Source organism: Aegilops tauschii, unplaced genomic scaffold (assembly GCF_002575655.3).
Source record: "Aegilops tauschii subsp. strangulata cultivar AL8/78 unplaced genomic scaffold, Aet v6.0 Super-Scaffold_100199, whole genome shotgun sequence".
In the NCBI taxonomy this organism is placed as follows: Eukaryota; Viridiplantae; Streptophyta; class Magnoliopsida; order Poales; family Poaceae; genus Aegilops; species Aegilops tauschii.
The window spans coordinates 591,080-612,658 of record NW_027332457.1 but is presented as its reverse complement, the minus strand read 5'-3'; the positions used below and the strand labels follow the sequence as shown (position 1 = coordinate 612,658).

The 21,579-nt window shown below is 42.6% G+C and overlaps 1 long non-coding RNA gene across 2 annotated transcripts; it reads left to right on the top strand.

The window, feature by feature from the left end:
* Positions 1-18,679: 18,679 nt before the first annotated feature.
* Positions 18,680-21,263, top strand: LOC120962935 (uncharacterized). Of its 2 annotated transcripts, none has more exons than XR_012190453.1 (3): positions 18,680-19,054; positions 19,317-20,804; positions 20,981-21,263. It is a non-coding gene; the product is annotated as an uncharacterized lncRNA (long non-coding RNA). The 2 variants fall into 2 exon arrangements; XR_012190452.1 differs by having other exon boundaries at positions 18,719-19,054; positions 20,945-21,263.
* The last annotated feature ends 316 nt before the right edge of the window (positions 21,264-21,579 follow it).

Sequence of the window (21,579 nt, the reverse complement as noted above, 5' to 3'; positions counted from 1 at the left end):
TATGGGTTGTCTATAATGATCGCATTCTGATTACTGACATGTTTGCCGGGTATTACACACACTTGTTACGCCGAATCGTTTGTGTTCACCTTGATCATCGCAAATGGTTCATCGGAGCGAACTGTATGCCGTATTTCGCACACACCTTGATCTGGCTTCCCGTTTTTGTTGTTCTGTCTCATTGCAAACAGTTCGTATGGATCAACCGTATGCCTTGCATCGCACAAGCAACTAAAATCGGAGCCGTGTTTGATGTATCATTCATCACAATCGTTTTGCATCTTTTGTGTCGGTTTTTTTTACATCACCGTTTGTGATTAATGCATCGCACACAGTTTCATCAAAGGGTCCATGATCGTAGTGTCACGTTAGCAGCACCCTGCAGTAGTGTACCCACAACGTAGTTTTATTTCTCGTTTCTAGATGAAAGCAAGCGCTCGGTGTACGTAGAGTTGTATTGGTGGCAGATAGGACTTGAGAGAATATTGATCTTACCTTTAGCTCTGTAACACCCCGGATGTAACTTTCCATATTTGTAACTTCAACTCCTGCCATTTTCGGCTATGTGTTATGATATTCCCTTCGTGGTCGGGTTTTTTTTTTCGTTTTGCATTTTGTTCATGTCATGCATCTCATATCATGTCATCATGTGCATTGCATTTGCATATGTGTTCGTCTCTTGCATCCGAGCATTTCCCCCGTTGTCCGTTTTGCAATCCGGCACTCCCACCTCCTCCGGCGCACCCCTCTTGTTTCTTTTCGTGAGCGGGTGCTGAACTTTCTCGGAATGGACCGAGTCTTGCCAAGTGGCCTTGGTATACCACCGGTAGACCACCTGTCAAGTTTTGTTCCATTTGGAGGTCGTTTGGTGCTCCAACGGTTAACCGGGTAACCGCAAGTTCCTTTTGTGTGTTGCAGCAAAACCCCATTCCAAACAGCCCAAAACCCATCTAAGTCACTTCCATGCTCTAGGTCATTCGATCACGATCGTGTGGGCGAAAACCGCACTCCATTTGGAGCCTCCTAGCTCCCTCTACCTATAAATACACCTCTCCCTCCGAAATCTCGGGCAAAAACCACCCTAACCCTAGCAAAAAACGCCCCCGCGCCGCCGGACACGTCCGCCGCCGGCCGGACGCATCCCCGCCGCCGCGCCCGGCCAACCAGGGGCTGCCACGTGGCGCCCTAGCCGCCCGCGCCGCCCGCGGCCCGACGGGCCCGTACGCCGCCCCCGCGGCTCGTGCCCGTCGCCCGCCGCCCGTCTCCTCCCGCGTCGCCAGCCCCGCGCCCCGCCGCCGTCTTCCTCCACACCGGTCGCCGCCGCCGTCCGCCGTGCCTGCCGGCGCCCGCGTCGCCTCTGCCGCCGCCGCCGCAGCTCGCCGTCCCCGCCGCCTCGTCCCCTCGCGGTCCCGGACGGCGCGTCCCCGAGCCCTCCTCTCCTCCGGCCGCCGCGTCGCCCTTCCCCTCCATCTTCTCCGGCGAGCTCGATCTCGGCCGGCCCGATCCGATCTGAGACGACGGTTGACTTTTCCTTCCCTCTCGTTTTTCTCTTAAGTCATGAAATATTTGCAATACATGCTTAAGTTCATTGCATCATAACTCTCTGCATATGGCTCCGTTTCGTGCGTGTAATATATCGAAGTGTTCATATCAAGATGCTCTTCATTTTGTTCCATTATGCCATGTTCTTTTGAGTCCATCTTGATGCCTAAATCTCTGGTGCAAGAGTGCTAATTGCTGTTAACTGCTGTTACTTATCAGAAATTAGGGTTTTGTTATTTTTGTTGCACTTAATCTGTGCATCTTATGAGCATGAGCTCTACATGTGTTTTGATGTATGCCATGCCATATTTACAGTGGTGTATGCTATGTGTTTGTGTGATCTATGTGGTGACTATCACAAGCATGCAAACTAGGCTTCGTGATGTTTCTGATTTCAGGGACTTGGTAATTTCTCTAAGTCTGTGACTGCTGTTATTTTCTTGCTATGTATCCATCTGGCTACAGAGAGATCCATGCTCCTTTTGGTGATGCTCAGTAAGGATGTTTTGTATATATTGTTGTGCTCTATCCATCCATGCCCCTGTTTGCAATTATGGAGTGACATAGCATGTCTTATTCTTGCTCTACTTTTGCTATAAAATATTTCTGGCAGATTGGTAACATGATATTCAATTTTGCCAAGCTTGTTGTAGTTGATCCTTTCATGCTATGAACTTTCTCTTGCCATGGATAGCTTCATAAATATGCCATCTTGCTTTAGGTATTCTTGGTTTGTCATGAATTGCTTTGTGGTGACTGAATCAAGCTCACCAAGATGCCTTCATAATACTGTTTCTGCCATGCTCTGTTTTCTGCTAAGTCTGAAACCTGTTAACGAAACTTGCTATGTTTACATGGTTGCCATCATATCTTCTAATCCTTTTTGGCTTATGGTCAGTAAGGTACTTTTGTTATATGCATTCAGTAGATTCATTCCATGCTCTATTTTGCTATGTTAAGTTCCTGTAGCATGTTGATTTCTTGCTCTGAACTTTGCTACCTGATGCTGTTTATGCCATGTCCAGTAATTTCACCAAGTCTGTGAACCTGATATCTTTTGCACTTTTGTCATGCTTGTTTGAACCTCTTATGATGAGATCTAGCCGTAGCTCAGTGTTCATCTTTTGTCAAGCATGTCCTGTAGATTACTGCCATATGATTTTTTAATACGTTGCAGTGCTGTAGCATAGTTTCTTGATGTATTCTAAGTGCTATCATGCTGTTAATCGCAGCTTCGTGTCATTCTTGTTTTGCTTGCCATTTGCAAACCGTGGATCTGTTTCCGGTAATCTTTATATCGATTTCAACCGAAATCATCTCATCTTTCCATTGGCATGCTTGGTTTGGCAAGTTACTGCCTTATTCATCATTTTTCTTCCGGAGCACGCATATGCATCGCATATCATATCTCGCATATCATACATGTTTTGCATCATGTTGCTTGTGCATTTCTCGTGATTGATTGTGGTTCCGTTGCTTGTGTTCTTGTTTTGGGTAGAGCCGGGAGACAAGTTCATGAACGAGGAACCTGTTGAGTACGCTTACGAGGATCAAGCTTTCGACAACTCTGAGAACCTTGCAGGCAAGATGACCATACCCTCGAAATCACTTCTATCTTTGCTTTGCTAGTTGTTCGTTATATTTCCATACTGCGCTACCTACCACTTGCTATATCATGCCTCCCATATTGCCATGTCAAGTCTCTAACCATCCTTTCCTAGCAAACCGTTGTTTGGCTTAGTTACCGCTTCTGCTCAGCCCTTCTTATAGCGGTGCTAGTTGCAGGTAGTTGAAGTTGGTTCCATGTTGGAACATGGATATTTTGGAATATCACAATATCTCTTATTTAATTAATGCATCTATATATTTGGTAAAGGGTGGAAGGCTCGGCCTTGTGCCTGGTATTTTGTTCCACTCTTGCCGCCCTAGTTTCCGTCATACCTGTTGAGGATATAGACCTTAGAGTCACCCGCTAGGAGGGGCCGAGTTACTCATATGGTCACTGCCAGAAGCCCGGCGCCAAGCTTAAAGACGGTTGCTGAGACCATGCTGAGACCAAAGATGGGCTTAAGACCCGGATATGGCTTAAGGCCCGTAGTTGCAATCATTATTATGGTAGAACTTGTAGTGTAAGGCAAGAATAGTTGAGAGTCCGAGCCGGACACTCTTATGAGCCGGCCGGGACTCTGAGAGCTGCTGGGCGTCAGCCTCCCTATATAAAGGGACGACCCGGCAGCGGTTTAGGGACAAGAACAATCTCATCGAGAGCCGGGCATAGCAGTTTAGCTCCCTGGTGATCGTAACCCTAATCAATACCACCTCAAACTGGACGTAGGCTTTTACCTTCACCGTAAGGGGCCGAACCAGTATAAACCCTCGTGTTCCTTGTCCCGCATTAACCCCTTCAAGCTTCCTAGTTGCGATGGCTCCACGACTAAGTCCTAGCTCGAGGACATCTGTCGTGACAATTCCACGACAATACCGGTATTATGTTCCTTGAGTTTTGCGTTCCTTACGCGGTTGGGTGATTTATGGGACCCCCTTGACAGTTCGCCTTGAATAAAACTCCTCCAGCAAGGCCCAACCTTGGTTTTACCATTTGCCACCTAAGCCTTTTTCCCTTGGGTTTTCACGAGCCCGAGGGTCATCTTTATTTAAACCCCCGGGCCAGTGCTCCTCCGAGTGTTGGTCCAAACTAGAGCACCGTGCGGGACCGTCCCTTGGCAACTTGGGTTACGTTGGTACCTGTACGCTTAGCTTATCCGGTGTGCCCTGAGAACGAGATATGTGCAGCTCCTATCGGGATTTGTCGGCACATTCGGGTGGCTTTGCTGGTCTTGTTTTACCATTGTCGAAATGTCTTGTAAACCGGGATTCCGAGACTGATCGGGTCTTCCTGGGAGAAGGTTTATCCTTCGTTGACCGTGAGAGCTTATGATGGGCTAAGTTGGGACACACCTGCAGGGTATTATCTTTCGAAAGCCGTGCCCGCGGTTATGAGGCAGATGGGAATTTGTTAATGTCCGGTTGTAGAGAACTTGTCATTTGACTTAATTAAAATGCATCAACCGGGTGTGTAGCCGTGATGGTCTCTTCTCGGCGGAGTCCGGGAAGTGAACACGGTTTGAGTTATGCATGAACGTAAGTAGTTTCAGGATCACTTCTTGATCATTTCTAGCTTCGCGACTGTTGCGTTGCTTCTCTTCTCGCTCTCACTTGCGTATGTTAGCCACCATATATGCTTAGTGCTTGCTGCAGCTCCACCTCATTACACCATCCTTTCCTATAAGCTTAAATAGTCTTGATCTCGCGGGTGTGAGATTGCTGAGTCCTCGTGACTCACAGATTCTACCAAAACAGTTGCAGGTGCCGACGATGCCAGTGCAGATGACGCAACCGAGCTCAAGTGGGAGTTCGATGAGGAACGTGGTCGTTACTATGTTTCTTTTCTTGATGATCAGTAGTGGAGCCCAGTTGGGACGATCGGGGATCTAGCTTTTGGGGTTATCTTATTTTCATTTGGATTTGACCGTAGTCGGTCTATGTGTGGATTTTGGATGATGTATGAATTATATTTATGTATTGTTTGAAGTGGCGATTGTAAGCCAACTCTCGTTATCCCATTCTTTCTCATTACATGGGATTGTGTGAAGATGACCCTTCTTGCGACAAAACCACATTGCGGTTATGCCTCTAAGTCGTGCCTCGACACGTGGGAGATATAGCCGCATCGTGGGCGTTACAAGCTCCCTGTGGGTTCGACACTCCATACATATCACTTCCTTCTTTGGAAATTGCTATGATGATTCCTTGCACATGGGGATTATCAAGCTCTTTTCTGGCGCCGTTGCCGGGGAGCAATAGCGTGGGGTTGATATTTTCGTGTGTGCATCTTTGCTTTCTTCACTTAAGTACATTTTTCCCTTTTGTTTTTGTTTTCTTTAGTTGTGGGTGAAACAAACAAAAAATTAAATAATGAAAAATACAAAAAATTACTTTCCTCTTATGCCTAAAAACCTTTTCAAAAAGAGAAGTGATTGGAAGGTTATGCATTGGAGAAGTGAGGGTCGACCTTGAAAACTTGTGTTCATGCTCATGGAAATAATGTAGAATTTTTCATGGAAGTTTCTCGAAAATAATTATCCACTTGTATATATCCATTGTATTATAAAAATAATGTGCCAAGTTTTGGCTTTAGGATGATTAGATTGCTTGTTTGCTATGTGCGGTGTAAAAACATAAACTTTGGTTGTAGTGCGTGAATTCACTTTTTTACTGGAACGTCAAAACTTTTTGAAGTTATTACATAGTACTGCTATACAAATTGTTTATTTTGTCCTAATTTTTCAGATTTTTTAGAGTTACAGAAGTATATGAAGTTTCTAGATTTCTACAGACTATGTTGTTTTTGACAGATTCTGTTTCTTGTGTGTTGTTCACTTATTTTGATGAATCTATGGGTAGTATCAGGGTGTATGAACCATGGTGAAGTTGTCATACAGTAGATATAATGCTAGTATTAAATTGGAATGAGTTTACAACAGTACCTAAAAGTAGTGATTTGCTTTATTGTACTAACAGATCTCACAAGGATTTTCGTTAAGTTTTGTGTGGATGAAGTGTTCGAATATCGAGGATTTATCAATATAAGAGGAATAAGTAGAGGCAAGAGTTCAAGATTGGGGATGCCCAAGGCACCCCAAGTAAATATTTCAGGGATACTCAAGCATCTAAGCTTGGGGATGCCCCGGTTGGCATCCCATCTTTTTTCTTCAACAATTATGGGTATACCTAGGTTTTTGTTTTGTTCACATGATATGCGTATTTTGTGTTTTTCTTTTCCTTTATGCACTACGCTATTATGATATAGTCCTTCATTGATTTATAGAATACTTCGTGCGCTTCACTTAAATCTTTTGAGTATCGCTTTATAGAATGCTCTTTGTGCTTCAATTAAATCTTTTGAGTATGGCTTTATAGAATGCTTCGTGTGCTTTACTTACATACTTTGAGCTTGGATATTGGTCAATCTATATTAATTGTAGAATTCTCTATGAATTTCACATATATCTTTCAGAGTATGAATAAAATTATCATCGAAATTGGGCTTGGAAGAGTATTATTAAAATATCATGCCTAGCTAAAAGGCATTGAAGAAAAGCGCTTGTTGGGAGACAACCCAATATTTATCTCTACTGTTTTTGTGTGTTCTCATGATTATGCTACTTTAGTAATCATTTTTAATAACTTTTTCTCAATAAAGTGCCAAGTAAGACCTTTGGGATGATCTATGGAGATAGTTGACTTGATTCTATGCAAAAACATAAACTTTTGCACTCATTGCCCAAATTTTAAAAGATCACAGAAGCGTGATTCTGATCTGAGTTTTTTACACACGATTTACATACAAATTTCATAGGTTGTCCTAAATTTTCAGAATTTTTCGAGTAATAGAAGTTTGGCTAGTATTCAGATCATTACAGACTGTTCTGTTTTTGACAGATTTTGCCCTTAATGCATAGTTTGCTTTTTTTATAGTTTCTGTTGCTTATATTTCTTAATATAAATTGTGGAAATTATAGAGTATAGTTGGAATTATGTGGAAACAATTATGAATCTTTTCTTTGACAGTACCCAAGTGAATGATTTGTTTTATCATACTAACCCATCTCACAAAGTTCCGTTAAGTTTTGTGTGATTGAAGATTTCAAGTTTTGGGTGAGATATCAATATGAGGAGAGTAAGGAGTGACAAGATCCTAAGCTTGGGGATGCCCAAGGCACCCCAAGATAAAATTCAAGGAAGATACAAGCAACTAAGCTTGGGGATGCCCCGGAAGGCATCCCTTCTTTCGTCTTCAAAACTATCTGTATACCTTACTCAGAGCTATATTTTTATTCGTCACATGATATGTGTTTTGCTTGGAGCGTATTTTCATTATACTAGCTGTTTTAATAAAATCATTGGATCTGAAATCTTGAATGAGAGAGAGTCCTCACATGGCTATTTAACTATTTGACTACTCATTGATCTTCACTTATATCTTTCTAGAGTAGTTTTGTCATTTACTCTCGGCTTCACTTATATCCTATGAGTAAATGGTTGAATGAATTGAATATCATAAATATGAAATTATATATGTTTCATATGCTTATCCCATGGGGAGTGATGAATTCACATATAAGAAGTATAGGTGTTAAAATTTGTTGAAAGTTAGCAAACTCAACATTAGTCACTTAAACAATTCACAAAACAATATTGAAGGAAGAGAGATTTCTCATATAAATATACTATCCTGGGCATCTTCTATGATTGTGATCCCCATAACTTATTTTCAAACTTGAGCAAATTAGTTGAAGTTGGACAAGGAAGACAAGTAATGAGTAATGTTTGGGTATATTTCTATAGAGATACTACTTGTGGTGCTTGCTTAGGATCTTTGCTAGCCAAAAATTTGTACTAAGTAGAGATACTACTTGTGCATCCAAAAACACTTAAACCTCATTTCATGCCATGAGTGTTCACCATATCTACCTATGGATTGAATAAGATCCTTCAAGTAAGTTGTCATCGGTGCAAAAAGCAATAAAAAATGCTCCTCAATATGTATGATCTTTTATTGTAAGGGAAAATGAGTGTTGTACGAACTTGTGATGGTAAAGAAATAAAAGCGACAGACTGCATAATAAAGGTTGCTATCACAAAGGGCAATACAGTGTGACTTTCCTTTGTATTAAGAGTTTCCACATCCAAAATTAAAAAGTGCATGACAACCTCTCTTTCCCTCTACGAAGGGCCTATCGTTTACTTTCATGTATTTACTTTTATGAAAGAGTCAATAGTATTCCTTCTTATTTCAACCTCAATTATTCTTTAGTTGGAAAGCATCATGTGGTGGGAAATGATCCAAGCATATATGGCCATTCAAATATATTTGATCATGAATCATTATTGTTGACAATTATCTATATGATAAATAAGTTAGGAGGTGAAACATTAAGCCCCTATCTTTCTCTGTGTTCGATGGATGCTATTTTCTCTAAAAATATGCTTTGAGTGTTAGCAATCATGGAAGACTATATGATAGTTGAGTATGTGGAATTTTCTAAATCAAAGCTCTTACATAGACCCTTCCTGAAAATAAGATGAATTGTAATTGTTTGGTGACTGAAAGCATAGTTTGTTAGTTTTCAAGAAACTTTATGGTCTATACTTTAACATGTGAATAGCTTGTTACTTGATCATGAGAATTTTTATGAGATGATCTACTATTTATGATATATAATGATGCTAGAAAAAGTGTTCGGAACTATCATTGAACAAATTTATGCACTATGCTAGTATTCACACTTCTTAAGTTATTTCTTTTATCATTTACCTACTCAAGGACGAGCGAGAATTAAGCTTGGGGATGCTGATACGTCCCCAATGTATGTATAATTTATAAAGTATTCGTGCCATGTTTACAACCATTTTATATGGTTTTAGTATGATTTGATCAGAACTAACCTGGACTGACGCTCTTTTCAGCAGAACTACCGTGGTGTCCTTTTTTGTGCAGAAATAAAAGTTCTCGGAATGGGCTGAAAATTTACAATGATTTTTTGTGGACAAAAAAGACCCCAGAAGCATAGAGGAAGGACCAGAAGCTTCACAAGGAAGCCACAAGCCTGCTAGGTGTGCCCTAGGGGGGCGCGCCTTGAGGGCTTGTGGGCCCCTCGGACACCTCCTTGACGTGAGACCGACACCAAAAATTCTTATAAATGCCAAAACCCCCGAAAAGAACCATAGATCGGAAGTTCCGCCAACACAAGCCTCTATAGCCACGAAAAATCAATCTAGGCCGTCTCCAGCACCCTGCCAGAGGGGGCCGTCATCACCGGAGGCCATGGAAGAGGAAGCCGAAGGGGGCCATCATCACCATTTGGAGGCCAAGGACCAGAGGTAGAACCACTCCCCATCTAGGGGGGAGGCAGTGGAGGAGGCAGCACAAGGGGGAGACTTTCTCCCCCTCTCTCTCAGGGCACCGGAGTGCCGCCGGGGGAACCATCGTCGCGGTGATCGTCTTCATCAACATCACCTTCTTCATCACTTTCCTCATCTCTTTTAAGCGGTCCACTCTCCCGCACCCTGCTGTAATCCCCTACTTGAACATGGTGCTTTTTGCCACATATTATGATCCAATGATATGTTTCCATCCTATGATGTTTTGAGTAGATTTCTTATGTCTTTTGGGTTGATTGATGATCTAGATTGGTTTGAGTTGTATGTTTTATTTTGGTCCCATCCTATGGTGCCCTCCGTGCCGCGCACACATGAGGGATTCTCGGTGTAGGGTTTGCAGTATGTTCACGATTCACTTATAGGGGGTTGTTGCGTATGGGATAAAGGGGACTTGATACTTGAATGCTATGGTTGGGTTTTACCTTAATGATCTTTTGTAGTTGCAGATGCTTGCTAGAGTTCCAATCATAAGTGCATATGATCCAAGTAGGGAAAGTATGTTAGCTTATGCCTCTCCCTAATATAAAATTGCAATAATGATTACTGATCTTGTTAGCAGTTGCCTAGGACAATTCCGCATACTGTTCCATTATTATTCCACACTCGCAAATTGTAGTATATTATAATATATTCTAACTTTATGTTAACAACACCTATTTTTATATTAGCTATCCGATATCATGCAAAGATATCCTCTTTATACCCACAAACATAGGTTTATTTCTCGTTTCTAGATGAAAGCAAACGTTTGGTGTACATAGAGTAGTATCGCGGTCGAGAACCCACAAGTAAACGCGATCGCAGCAGTTTTCGAGGGTAGAGTATTCAACCCAAATTTACTGATTCGACACAAGGGGGAGCAAAGAATATTCACGAGTATTAGCAGCCGAGTTGTCAATTCAGCCACACCTGAAAGACTTAATATCTGCAGCAAAGTGTTTAGTAGCAAAGTAGTATGGAAGTAACTGTAAGAGTGGCAAAAGTAATAGTAGCAGTTTTGTAGTGATTGTAACAACAGTAACAACGAAAGTAACTTAGGAAAGATCAATATGTGAAAAGCTCGTAGGCAATGGAGCGGCAATGATAATTGTGTCGGATGATATTCATCATGTAGCAGTCATAACCTAGGGTGACACAGAACTAGCTCCAATTCATCAATATAATGTAGGCATCTATTCCGTATATAGTCGTACGTGCTTATGGAAAAGAACTTGCATGACATCTTTTGTCCTACCCTCCCTTCGCAGAGGGGTCCTAACGTAAACTAAGGGATATTAAGGCCTCCTTTTAATAGAGAACTGGAACAAAGCATTAGTACTTAGTGAATGCATGAACTCCTCAAACTACGGTAATCACTGGAAAGAATCCCAATTATTGTCACCTTGGGGTATGCGGATCATAACTCGTAATAGGTGTCTACAACTTGCAAGATAGGATCAAGAACTCACATATATTCATGAAAACATAATAGGTTTAGATCCGAAATCATGGCACTCGGGCCCTAATGACAAGCATTAAACGTATCAAAGTCATAGCAGCATCAATTTTAGAACATAGTGGATACCAGGGATCAAACACTAACAAAACTAACTCAATTACATGATAAATCGCATCCAACCCATCACCGTCCAACAAGCCTACAATGGAATTACTCACGCACGGTGGTGAGCATCACGAAATTGGTGATGGAGGAAGGATGGTGATGATGATGGCGACGAATCCCTCTCTCCGGAGCCCCGAAAGGACTCCAGATCAGCCCTCCCGATGAAGAACAGGAGGTGGCGGCGGCTCCGTATCGTAAAACGTGATGAATCCCTCTCTTTGATTTTTCTCTCCCTGAATAGGGTTATATAAAGTTGGAGTTGAGGTCGGAGGAGGTCCAGGGGGCCCACAAGCCCTCTAGGCGCGCCCCAGGGGGGGTGCCTCCAGGCTTGTGGCTTCTGGGTAGACCCCCTCTCGTTAATTCTTGCGCCAGTATTATTTATAGATTCCAAAAACATTAACAGTAAATTTTCAGGTTAATCCGAGAACTTTTATTTTTGAACAAAAATAGCACCATGGCAATTCTGCTAAAGACAATGACAGTCCGGGTTAGTTCCATTCAAATCGTGCAAATTAGAGTCCAAAACAAGGGCAAAATAGTTACTCCCCCAAGCTTAACCCATTGCTTGCCCTCAAGAAATCCAGTTGATAAACTAAAAGTGACAAAGAAAAACTTTTACAAACTATGTTTGATCTTGTTGTTGCAAATATGTCTAGCCAATATTTAGGTTTTCAACATAGATTATGAACTAACCATATTCACAATAACATTTAGGTTTGACATTTACTCATATCCATGGCATAATCAATTAGTGAGCAACAATAATAAATCTCGGATGACAACACATTTTCAAAACAATCATGATATGATATGACAAAATGGTATCTCGCTAGCCCTTTCTGAGACCGCGAAACATAAATGCAGAGCACCCCTGATGATCAAGGACTGACTAGACATTATAATTCATGGCAAAAGAGATCCAGTCACACTCATACTCAACATCTATCAATAACAAAGCATACAAATGACAGTGGTGCTCTCTAGCTCATGCTTTTTATAAGAGGATGATGACTCAGATAAGCCTTGCGCAGATGGAAGCAGGGATTTGCAGAGGTGCCAGAGCTCAGAGCTTTTAAAACATAGATGAATACAATTTTGAGCGCTATGCCTTCATTGTCAACATAACAACCAAGAGATCTCACTATCTTGCATGCTAGATACATTATAGGCGGTTCGCAAACAGAATGGTAAAGTTTTTACTCCCCCTCCACAAACAATCACATTCCATGGCTAGCCGCATCCACGGGTACCGTCCATACCAACAACAGTTCGGGGGGAGTTTTGTTCAATGATTATATTTTGATTTGATTTCGAGCACGGAACTGGGCATCCCGATTACCAGCCACTTTCTCGTTAATGACAAGTGAATAAACGCTCATCGTGAGAATAACCCACCTAGCATGGAGGATACTAACAGCCGCCAGTCACTACATGAGCGATTCAGGCATACAAAACAAATTATTATTTGAAGGTTTAGAGTTTGGTGCATGCAAATTTACTTGGAACGGCAGGTAAATACCACATATAGGTAGGTATGGTGGACTCATATGAAACAACTTTGGGTTTATGGAAGTGGAAGCACATGTAGTATTCCCGCTTAGTACAAGTTAAGGCTAGCAAAAGCTTGAGGAGCGACCAGCTAGAGAGCGACAACGGTCATAAACATGCATTGAGATTAACCAACATTGAGCGCAAGCATGACTAGGATATAAATCACCATGAACATAAATATCGTGGAGGCTATGTTGATTTTGATTCAACTACATGTGTGAACATGTGCCAAGTCAAGTCACTTAAATCATTCAAAGGAGGATACCATCCTATCATACTACATCATAACCATTTTAAAAGCATGTTGGCATGCAAGGTAAACCATTATCAACTCCTAGCTAATTAAGCATGGCATGAGTAACTATAATCTCTAATTATCATTGCAAACATGTTTCATTCATAATGGGCTGACTCAAGAACGATGATGTAACACCCCGGATGTAACTTTCCATATTTGTAACTCCAACTCTTGCAATTTTCGGCTACGCGCTATGATTCCCTTCGTGGTTGGGTTTTGCATTTTGTTCATGTCATGCATTTCATATCATGTCATCATGTGCATCTCATTTGCATACGTGGTCGTCTCATGCATCCGAGCATTTTCCCCGTTGTCCGTTTTGCAATCCGACACTCCCACATGCACCGGCGCATCCCTCTTGTTTCTTTTCGTGAGCAGGTGTTAAACGTTCTCGGAATAGACCGAGGCTTGCCAAGTGGCCTTGGTATACCACCGGTAGACCACCTGTCAAGTTTCGTTCCATTTGGAGGTCGTTTGGTGCTCCAACGGTTAACCGGGTAACCGCAAAGTCCTTTTGTGTGTTGCAGCAAAACCCCCCTCCAAACAGCCCAATAACCCATCTAAGTCCCCTCCATGCTCTCGGTCGTTCGATCACGATCGTGTGGGCGAAAACCGTGCTCCATTTGGACTCTCCTAGCTCCCTCTACCTATAAATATTCCCCCCCCCCCTCCAAAATCTCGGATGAAACCCTAGCAAAATCGCCCTCCGCCGCCACCGGACACGTCCGCCGCCGTCGGACGAATCGCCGCCGCCGCCCGAGCCTGTCAGACGCGCCACGTGGGCCGCTCCACCGGCGGGCGCCGCCGGCCCACTCGGCCCGCGCGGGGCCCCCGCGAGCCCATCCGCCCTCCGCGCCGGATCCCGTCCCCGCCGCCTCGTCCTCCCGCCGGCGCCGCCGCCCGCGCCCGCCGGCGCCGCCGCCGTCCTCGCCGTCCGCCGTCCTCGCCCGGCTCCGCTCGCCCCAACGCCGCCTCCCCCTCGCCGGCGCCTTCCCCGAGCTCCGGCCCTCTCCTCCGTCAAACTCCGGCGAGATCCGCCCCGCTGCCTCGGCTTCTGTGCGGATCCCGATCTAGACGAGGTTGACTTTACCCCCCCCCCCCCGAAATCTTCTAAGGCCCGAAGTTTTTGCATTATATTGCTCTGTTCATCGCATCATATCTCCTTGCATACTGCTCCGTTTTGCTTGCATGATATATCGAAATGTTCATCACGAGATGCTCTTCATTTTGTTCCATTCTGCCATGCTCATTTGAGTTCATATTGATGCTCAAATCTCTGGTGCAAGAGTGCTATATGATGTTTACTGCTGTCACTTATCAGAACTTGATGTTTTGTTATTTTTGCTACATTTGATGTGTGCATCTTATGGGCATGAGCTCTACAGGTGTTTTGATCTATGCCATGCCATCTTTACAGAGGTTTATGTCATGTATTTTTGTGATCTATGTGGTGACTAGCACAAGCATGCAAACTAGGCTTCGTGATGTTTCTGTTTCCAGGGACTTAGAATTCTGCCGTCTGTTACTACTGTTATTTTGTTGCCATGTATCCATGTGTCTACAGTGAGATCCATGTTTATTTTGAGTATGTTCAGTAAAGATGTTTTGTAGATATAGTTGTGCTCTATCCATCCATACCCCCGTTTGCAATTATGGAGTACCGTAGCATGTCTCAATCTTGCTCTACTTTTGCTATAAAATATTTCTGGCAGAATGTTAACATGATATTCAATTTTGCCAAGGTTGTTGTAGTTGATCCATACATGCTATGAACTTGATCTTGCCATGGTTATCTTCATAAACATGCCATCGTGCTGTAGGTATGCTTGTTTTTTCATGCATTGATTTGTGATGAGTGAATCAAGCTCACCAAGATGCCTTCATAATTCTGTTAATGCCATGCTCTGTTTTCTGCAAAGTCTGGAACCTATTAATGAAACTTGCTATGTTTACATGGGTGCCATCATATCTTCTGTACCTTTTTGGCTAATGTCCAGTAAGGAACTTTTGTTATATGCATTTAGTAGATTCATGCCATGCCTTGTTTTGCTATGTTAAATTCCTGTAGCATGTGTTTTGCTTGCTCTGAACATTGCTACCTGATGCTGTTTATGCCATGTCCAGTAATTTCACTAAGTCTGTGAAACTGATATCTTTTGCACTTTTGCCATGCTTGTTTGAACCTGTTATGGTGTGTTATAGCCGTAGCTCAGTGTTCATCTTTTGTCAAGCATCTCATGTAGATCACTGCTATATGCTTTGTTGCTATGTTGGAGTGCTGCAGCATAGTTACTTGTTGCATTCTAAGTGCTATCATGCTGTTAATCGCAGAATCGTGTCATTCTTGTTTTGCTTGCCATTTGCAAACCGTGCATCCGTTTCCGGTGATCTTTATATCGATTTCGACCGAAATCATCTCATATTTCCAGTGGCATACTTGGCTTGCCAAGTTACTGCCTTGTTCAACCTTTTTCTTCCGGAGCACGCATATGCATCGCATACCACATCTCGCATATCATGCATGTATTGCATCATGTTGCTTGTGCATTTCCCGTGATTGATTGTGGTTCCATTGCTTGTGTTCTTGCTGTGGGTAGAGCCGGGAGACGAGTTCGTGAACGAGGAACCTGTTGAGTACGCTTACGAGGATCAAGCTTTCGACAACTCTGAGAACCTTGCAGGCAAGATGACCATACCCTCGAAATCACTTCTATCTTTGCTTTGCTAGTTGTTCGTTCTTTTGCCATGCTGCGCTACCTACCACTTGCTATATCATGCCTCCCATATTGCCATGTCAAGCCTCTAACCATCCTTACCTAGTAAACCGTTGTTTGGCTAAGTTACCGCTTTTGCTCAGCCCTTCTTATAGCGTTGCTAATTGCAGGTGAAGTTGAAGTTGGTTCCATGTTGGAACATGGATATTATTGGAATATCACAATATCTCTTATTTAATTAATGCATATATATATATTTGGTAAAGGGTGGAAGGCTCGGCCTTATGCCTGGTGTTTTGTTCCACTCTTGCCGCCTTAGTTTCCGTCATACCGGTATTATGTTCCTTGAGTTTGCGTTCCTTACGCGGTTGGGTGATTTATGGGACCCCCTTGACAGTTCGCCTTGAATAAAACTCCTCCAGCAAGGCCCAACCTTGGTTTTACCATTTGCCACCTAAGCCTTTTTCCCTTGGGTTTTCGCGAGCCCGAGGGTCATCTTTATTTAACCCCCCGGACCAGTGCTCCTTCGAGTGCTGGCCCAAACTGGGCGATGTCCGGCACCCCCTGGGCAACCAGGGTCTATGCCAACCCGACGTCTTGCCCATCCGGTGTGCCCTGAGAACGAGATATGTGCAGCTCCTATCGGGATTTGTCGGCACATTCGGGTGGCTTTGCTGGTCTTATTTTACCATTGTCGAAATGTCTTATAAACCGGGATTTCGAAACTGATCGGGTCTTCCCGGGAGAAGGTTTATCCTTCGTTGACCGTGAGAGCTTATAATGGGCTAAGTTGGGACGCCCATGTAGGGTATTATCTTTCGAAAGCCGTGCCCGCGATTATGAGGCAGATGGGAATTTGTTAATGTCCGGATTGTGGAGTACTTGACACTTGACTTAATTAAAATACATCAACCGTGTGTGTAGCCGTGATGGTCTCGTTTCGGCGGAGTCCGGGAAGTGAACACGGTTTGAGTTATTCATGAACGTAAGTAGTTTCAGGATCACTTCTAGATCATTTCTAGCTTCGCGATCGTTGCGTTGCTTCTCTTCTCGCTCTGATTTGCGTATGTTAGCCACCATATATGCTTAGTGCCTGTTGCAGCTCCACCTCCTTACACCATCCTTTCCTATAAGCTTCAATAGTCTTGATCTCGCGGGTGTGAGATTGCTGAGTCCTCGTGACTCACAGATTCTACCAAAACAGTTGCAGGTGCCGCCGATACCAGTGCAGATGATGCAACCGATCTCAAGTGGGAGTTCGACGAGGAATGTGGTCGTTACTATGTTTCTTTTCCTGATGATTAGTAGTGGAGCCCAGTTGGGACGATCGGGGATCTAGCATTTGGGGTTATGTTATTTTCATTTGGATTTGACCGTAGTCGGTCTATGTGTGGATTTTGGATGATGTATGATTTAATTTATGTATTGTGTGAAGTGGCGATTGTAAGCCAACTCTCGTTATCCCATTCTTTTTCATTACATGGGATTGTGTGAAGATGACCCTTCTTGCGACAATACCTACAATGCGGTTATGCCTCTAAGTCGTGCCTCGACACGTGGGAGATATAGCCGCATCGTGGGCATTACAGATGAGCTAATCATATTTAGAAAAACAAAATAGGTCGAGTTCGCACCAGCTTTTCTCCATCTCAATCTTTTCATCAAATATCATAATTATTGCCTTTCATTTGCATGACGGAACGATGTGGATAATAATAAGAGTGCACGTCCATTGGACTAAGCTGAAATCTGCAAACATTTTTTTAAAGAAGAAGACAAGGTAATATGGACTCCTTATTAGATCAACAATAATGCATATGAGAGCCACTCAACATTTTCATCGTGGTCTTCTCCTTACGACTCAAAGAAAAGAAAAAAGAATTTTAAAAAAACACACTTGAGTTTTTGTTTTTCTGAAGAAAGTAAAACAAGAACGAGAAAAAATTTACATGGGAAAGCTCTCAACAAGCAAAAAAAGAACGAAATATCTTTTTGGGTTTTCTTTTAATACTACTACTAATTAAACTAGAAATAAAAGCTAAAAACAAACAAGATCTAATTTTTTTTTGATTTTCTCAAAGTTTTTCAAACACACAGGAACAAAGCAAGAAAAATAAACTAACATGGATAATACAATGAAAAAGTATGAACACCGACAACTGAAATGAGTGTATGAACATGAATGTAATGTCGGTGAGAAATACGTACTCTCCCAAGCTTAGGCTTTTGGCCTAAGTTGGTCTAGGTTCATAGCTCGAAATAATCCTCTCCTCGATACTCCAGAGAGTCATGAGGGTTCCACTGGTTGGCGATCTCATATGGGTCCCACTGATAAACATGCCCCTGATACGGATTAGGAACTGGTGCTGGCTCCGGTGCTGGGGTTGTGAAAGAGCCCAAAATCTGTAGATGTCCTCAAGCATAATAGTGTACCTGCCTGAATAAATATTGAACAAAGGTGCGGGTAGAGCAATAGTCTCACAAGTACACTAACTGAGTACTAGGTTGTAGAGGAGTCGTTTGTCGTCATATTTCTTAGTAAAATCGTGTGCTACCATACTATTATAGTTCAAAAAATTTGTGGGTAACAACATCTCCTCTTCCTCCTCATCTATAATAGCGACATAGTTCATCCCACTATCCTATTTCTCTTGACATGCAGCCTATCCACCTCAGCAGCCTTGCCACATCAGCAATTTATCTTATTTATCTTCATGCAATTCATCACGTCATCATTTCTTTCACAAAAATCGTGTGATTCAACTCTGGTAACCGAAAAGGCCTCAGAACTGATAAAGAGAAGCCCAACAGAAGCCCATCGGTCAATATCTTTCCATCTCTTACTCTTCCACATGTAACTTGCAGCAAACCAGGCGGCGCGACGCCGTGAAGCACCGCCCAAGCACCACCGGGCGGTGTCCTGCAACCCGCAGCAAATCCGGTGCAGGACTGCCACCGGCTCCGGCCGAAAAGGATTGAGCTTCTCTGGTTGTCATCATGCGCGTAGTCCACCGCCCTCCATGGATGGATCAAGGTGCATCGACCAGATCCGCCATCGGGAGGATGACCTCCAACACCGCCCCGCTACCCTGCGGCCTCGACAGGTCAACCCCGACCACCTCGACGATTCCGCCTCCTCAAGGACGGCCTCCAGAAGCCCCCTACTACCCAGAAGCGACACCGTGGTCACCTCTCCACGACTTCCCCTGCCCGTGGGAACGCAGCGACGGGACGATGAGGCAAGCCGCGGCGCGTCAATTGCAGAGAGCCTCGTGACGCTCAGGTACTACTGTTGCCAGTGAGGGATGCAAGCGTGTCAATGCAGAGAGCCTCGTGACGCAGGTGAGCTCACTCCCGCGGCCTTTTTCGGTCCCAATTTGGCGTGGGTTGTATGGTGCTTTCTTAGGACATCTGCCAGGCGGCGCCATGCGGGTTCCCCTCTGAGTCCTCGGTGCACCCCCATGCCATTAATCCGTTCTTGGCCCAGCCGTCCAAGATCCGTTGCTTCTGTTATCGATCCATCCCCTGGATGGCTTCCCGAGTCCCCAAGAATTGGTCTTTTGCGATCTATCTATGTATTGATTTGTATCTTCCTGATGCTCAGGTACTACTGTTGCTCGTGAGGGATGCAAGAATCTATGTTGTTTACCAATACTGTAAAATGAAGAGTTCTACAACAAGAAGGAAGGATTATATTTTCTTCTCCATTGTCCGTGAGGGCACAATTTGGTAACTGCTGTTGCCAGTGAGGGATGCACAATCTGGAACGAGTGCTTAACCCAAAAATTGTCATCTAAAGGTCTTACTATTTTCATGTTAAATGTTTTTTTATTGACATGTGGTCCTCTCCTTTTATCTGATTGCATAGAGAAAACAGGGCCAGAGTACTATTTGTCTACTACACTTCTTGCCTTTGGCTCTTGGGCTGAGATGGTGCATTGATTGTTGGTATATTTTGGTATGGTCATCACATTCAGTTCCTTTTCGCATGGATTTGTACACACAGTGGGGACGATGCAAGATGACAAAGAAAGGAAAACAACATTTTGTTCAGAACTCCAGACTGCATTAGGTGTTTCCATGTAGCTGTTTTGTAGTACTATTGATTAACTGCCATAGTTTTTTCATATTTTTATGCCTTTTGTTTTGTAGGTGTAAATGTAATTGACTGATAATTGTTGATTGGAGATATCTGCATGTCAGCCAGTTGAGTGTCATTAGCAATCAGTTGTGACAACTTAAAATTTTCTGATGGAAATTCTTTCACAAAGTTATTTATTTTTCTAGATCATTGTTGCTTCTTGGTGTTCATCTGTTTTTTATGAGAAGAAACCTAGAGAGTGCCCTGATTTAGCAAATTCAGGTGTTACCTGTGTCCGAGTACAATATTGTTTTTGAGCAAGTTTATTTCATGGAAGGATATCATTGCAGAATCAATTTTCGTCCATTACAAAATCAGTATGGTTGGCTTAATGAAGTTTAAGTTAAATTTCTGTGTAATATTAACCTGTTTCCAGTCAACCTAATTATTACTTGGTTAGAATTAGATAGCAATCCAAAGGCAATGATGTGCCTTTTTTTAATGGCACTGACTAAACGGCAGCAGATAAAACTTACTACGTTGCTGCTTCAGTAACGAGGTTTCTACTCGGTAAGTTTTCTTTTTTTGATCCTACTCTTCTGTACGAGTAATAATACCACTATGTTATTTGGTACATACAAACCAAGCTAGGCATGATCAGTGTATAGTTTGTGTCGTTGCCGTAATATAAAACATAAACATCTATTTCGTCAGCTTGCTTTATTAAAGCTATCACGTATTTGCCTATTTGGTGATATGTTGGAATGTTGAATTCTTGATCTTTCACAATGCAAATCATTTTCATGTGTGTTGGGTTGTCTCCATTATAATGTACAACACCTGTAGCACATTATTCTGTTGATTAAGAAACTAAGTTGGTGGATTATGCAGATTCATCTATGTGTTTCTTGAGACATGATCTCCTAATGATTGGACTTTTGGTAGCTCTAATGTTGTCCTAAATTTATCATTATTCTTGGTGTTCCTCTTGGAGTGCAGGCGCTTAATGAGGTACTGCATTTGTGATTGAAAAGAAGGCCAATTATGTTTTAGACTGATCACCTAATTATATATTATTTTCTCATTAATCGGATGATTATCAATAAGTTTTCTTGTTGTCCTTCTTGATCCTAAACTATTTTTTAATTCAGTTATTGGAACAAATATTGTTCTTTTACTACATGTAGCGCTGAGCGTGCAGACAAGGAGCGCTTATTGAGTGGCTGAGAATTTTGGACTGAGTGATCACACAACTACACAAGGAGCGCTGATTGAGTGCCCAAGATTTGAATGACCTTTTTTTTCTATATTATAAAAATGTATTTTGGTTGACAATTGAAAATACATCCCTACTCTTAGATATTTGTGCTTCCTGTATAATTGCAACTCTTCAAAAATACAACAACTATGTGTGTATATGATATATGAGGACATGTTCTAGAAGGTGCCCCTATATTTTTCGCCTTAAAATTGTTTATTGGAATGTTACTACTTTTGTTTAGCCAAATGTGTTTTGTGAGAATTATTTTGTTCAAATGCATGAACACATCAAAAACTTATACCATTACTTCTGCCAGCCTTCATCAATCAATATCTTTTTGATGTGTACAATTTTTCTTTATTGACTAAATATTCCACTATATGTTTTATTGCAATGAAGTGTAATAATGCTTAAAAACAATATTGGTAGCATATAGTTCCGCAGCAAAGCGTGGGGCATCATCTAGTCATGCCTAATGGGTTTCTCAAAATGTCTAGAAAGGCGGGAGACATAGATACCTCCAAA